Below are 4,333 nucleotides of genomic sequence, written 5' to 3' on the forward strand. Positions count from 1 at the left end.
CGTAATTTTATGACCATGAAAAGTCAACCTTGACATGAAAAGTCAACACACTAGGGAAATCGTTAGATTCATATCCCACTTGACTCAGTGAGTCAAGTGGGGGTTAGAAATATCCCTCAAATCCAATTAAGAGTAAATCCAGAACTGTTTAACTTGTGAAATTCATGTCAAATCCTTGATGGAAACACTAATTAAGTAGAAATGTAAGTTTTTTCATCTTTAGGGTAGTGAAAAGGCATGATCTCATTACTATGCAAAAACAAGCAGTTTTGGCAATGATGTACTTACTTTTAGAAGATATAAGATGATTAATGCATGGAAATAACTACCCTTATTTGAGTTTATCAAATTTCCCCCAGCTTAAAATGTTGCTAGTCCCTAGCAGTTCCAAGGGGAAGATACATTCTAGGATTGTTGACTTTTGAGCATCTTCTTCAAAGACTTTTTAAGGAAATTCCCCTAGTAGAAGAGTCATTCAGGAAATTTTTCCACTCAAGTCAGTATATGGGATGAAGATCTTTCTCTCAAGAATCCAGACTCCTGTATGGGATAACGAATATATTCATGGTCATGTAGAGAAGAACAAGGTTTCAAAAATATTTTCCCCACCCTAATTTTATGAGAGTTTTTCCTTTGGCTTGTAAGAATCACTTGGGCATGTGGCTAGTAGAGCTGCCCTCTACAATCTGCTAGAGCATTATTTTTTCCAAAAAAAATGTGAATTGCCTTCTTGCATGACACTTATTTGCGGCCAAGCCACTTATTCAATGTGTCTTTGCATTGTGCTTCACTTATTCAAAGGTATGCAGATGTATTGGGGTGAACATGCATGACACTTATTTGCGGCCAAGCCACTTATTCAAGATACATGTGTCTTTGCATTAGGTTCACTCTACAGCATAGTTCCCATGAAAATAATACTTGCCTTAAGGTGTTTTTGCTCTTTATTATAGGGTGGGTCAAAGAAGGGTTGAGATCAGAACTTGAAAATCAGATTTTTGTTTGAGATATGAATACTTCCATCATCTACCAAACTGGAGTCGACGTTCCCTTAGAGAATCTTGCCCAATATCTAAAGACTGAGTTGGCTCTCTTCTAGGTGATCTTATCAGGGAGATACTACGAAGTCTTTCTTCTCCTAGACATGCTATTTCCCTTTAGGCTCATGGCTGAGGATGCTAGCCAACATTTCTTTCTTAGAGTATATAGAAATGTAAAATCATGTTTTCAAAGAAAAATCATTTAATGTCATGTTCTACCGACTGGAACCATGTTCTCCCCCCTATTTGATGCATGCAATGTCCCTATTGCATAAAAAAGTAAAATAAAAGGAAAAGAAAAGTGCAAACTGTGCATTTATTCGTGTTATTGTTCATTTCCCCAACGTGCTGATCGCTTTATTCCTGAAAACAAACCACTACTAAAAGAAAAAGGTTAATAAGAAATGCAGATTATTTATTTACTTGGGGATTCCACTAGACAGATATGCAATTGCTCTTTAACAGGTTCATCTTGTAGATAGGGCTTAAGCCGTATCTACAAGAAGAGTAGTGCCCACCTCCTAGACTTGAATAGCAGAACCTCGAACTGTCCTTTTGTTCCTTTTTGTTCAGGTAAAGTGAGGATTTGAGGTCTAATCCTAGGTCTGGAGGTTTAGGAGGGAACGTTGGTTCGTCTTCTTTGTTATAAAGATCCTCTGCTCCTAAGGGATGCGTTTTGAGTATACATTTACCTTCAGCATCTATTTCAGAAAAACTGATTTTTGCTTTCCTTCTAGGATGCTTTAAAGGTCTATTGATATTCATCTGAGAATTTTCATCCCCTATTTTCAAATCCACTATTCCTCTTTCAAAGTGAACTAGGATAATTGGAACTAGGCTTAGAGCTTCCTTAACATTCACTTTAGTTACAATAAAATCATTAAGGAGGCTACATTGTTTTACTTTAATCACCATGTCCTCTAATAATCTTGAAGGCCTCCTAAGTGATCCATCAGCTAATAATAAGTCCATGTAGGTGTCTTTTAACTCCCCAGTTTTATATTCATCAAAGACGGCTTTAGGTGTAATGATAATACTAGTTCCGATATCTAAGAGTATTCTAGTAAATCTCCTTCCTCTAATTTTGCAACTTATCAAACGAGATATATGATATTTTAATTTTGGTGGTATTTCTCTGAGAAAGCTGGATGAGCTCACTATCATCTTTGCTTCCTCCCTTTTCCTCTTAGGGATGCATAAGTCATTGATATATTTTTTGAAAAAGGGTGAGCTATCTATCATATCTTTCACACAGATTTTTATGATGGCATCATGAATGTAATCAGTGATTTGTTTATCATATTCTAGGATGGTCTTAGGTATTTTAAGAGCAGTGGGATACATGACAGGTGAGGAAGACGGATCTAAGAGGGCTTTACATGGTCTAGGTTCTTCCTCATCTACCTTTTCATCTCCTCTATCCTTCTTTGGATCCTGAAGTTCTTTGTCATTTCTTAATTGAGAAATGGATTGAATATCTTCTTGATCCACCTCTATGTTTTCTATTTCTAAATCATGAACTTCACTATCAACTACACAAATATTTATAGGATTAATGCAAGGTTGTGTTGAGAAATGACCTGAGTGGGAGTTGGAGTCAATTCCCTTACCTCCGATTTCGCCTTGGTTGTTTTGAAGAGTGCCCACCAGAACCTTGATCTGCTGCTGATTTTCCATGGTGGCTTTAATTTGTAGCTCCATCATATGCGCTAATCCCTGAATCATGGAACTCATTTTATCTAGAGAGTCACTTGTACCTTGATTATTTGTTGCTTGGGCATTTGGTGCTTGATAAGGAGATTCTTGAAACTTAGGCTGTGGGGGCCTAGCGTAGGGAAGACCATGCTAGACAGGTGGTCGAGCTTGAAATGTGGGCTTGGTGGATTGGTTGAAGACAGGTCTTTGATGAAAGGCTGTAGAGTGTCGTTGCTCATTCCATGGTTGTTGATTAGAGTAGATCACCTGTACTTCTTCCTCCTGCTGGCATGCTCCATCCTCATGATCTTTGCTGCCACACATTGAACAAATCTTTGCCAGGACTAATGGTGAGTTATTCTGCACTAGTCCTTTTACTATGGTGGTTAGCTCTTTTAATTGCTCTTGGACCCCCGTATCATCTCTTTCTTGAACAGATGATACATTTCTCCTAATTCTTCTTCAATTATTGCTTGAATTAATTTTTTGCAAGTCAATCTCAGCAACTCTTTCAATAATTTCCATCACCTCATCCTCATATGCATTATAAAAATATCCTCCAGCTGATTGATCTACTTTGAGTTGGTTCACCTCACTTAATCCTTCATAGAAAATTTTAGCTAACTTGGACTCCTCTATGTTATGGTGAGGACATTTTCTACATAAATCATTGAACCTCTCCCAAGCCTCACTAAAATTTTCATCTTCATGTTGACAAAAATTCTCAATCTCTCTAATGCATGCCTTAGTTCTAGAATGAGGAAAAAAATTAAGTAAAAATTTATTTTCAATTTCTTCCCAGCTAGACAAAGTTACTCCCAATTTCATATACCAATCCTTCGCCTTGTCCTCTAAAACATGATGAAAGTAAAACATCTTAACATGATATGTTGAAATTCCGGGCATGCATTGAGATGAGCAAATCATGGTATAATTGTCTAAAAAATAATATGGATTTTCATGGTACTTTCCAAAAAATTTAGGAAGAGAATTAAGCAAGGTATTGTCGACTTTAAATCTAACCCCTTCTGGAAGATCTAAAGAAATAGATGTAGATTTTCTTACAGTCTTTGGATTTACTTGCTCTAACAAGGTCTTTCTTTGAGGATTGCAAGGAAGTTCGCACCTATGCTGATCTTGACGATTTCCTTCCATCCTGTTGCTGTATCTTTTTGTAAGATCTTCGTGAAGTTTGTTCTCTTCTTGATATTGTGTAATGGAAGTCTTCTTTTGGGACCTGGTTAACACAATCAACTCAAGGAGAAAAGGTGAGAACACACCTGTTAAGGGTAAAGACACCCTTAACAAGATAGAAAGTAAAACTAATTCAAACTCAATCCACCAAACTACGCATTGCTCCCCGGCAACGGCGCCATTTGATTGGTCCTAACTAAGGGGTACAATTTGATTGAGAGTCGTTTGTAAGGATAGTTAAGTACCAATCAACAATTTAATTTCCTTACTAGTAGTATTTTAGTAAGGGTCGATCCCTCAGGGAGCTAGGTAGTTAGTTAGAAAGATTTTCAACTAGTATTGCAAGTTCAAGATTCATATAACCTTTTTTGTAAAGCTTTTAGTGATTATGAAGGTAAATGTTC

General features: G+C 36.9%; 1 non-coding gene across 1 annotated transcript; it reads left to right on the forward strand.

The window, feature by feature from the left end:
- Positions 1-3,372: 3,372 nt before the first annotated feature.
- Positions 3,373-3,479, forward strand: LOC144708981 (small nucleolar RNA R71). Its single transcript, XR_013582928.1, has one exon. It is a non-coding gene; the product is annotated as a small nucleolar RNA R71 (small nucleolar RNA).
- Positions 3,480-4,333: the final 854 nt, after the last annotated feature.

Source organism: Wolffia australiana, chromosome 10, assembly GCF_029677425.1.
Source record: "Wolffia australiana isolate 7733 chromosome 10, ASM2967742v1".
NCBI classification, from domain to species: domain Eukaryota; kingdom Viridiplantae; phylum Streptophyta; class Magnoliopsida; order Alismatales; family Araceae; genus Wolffia; species Wolffia australiana.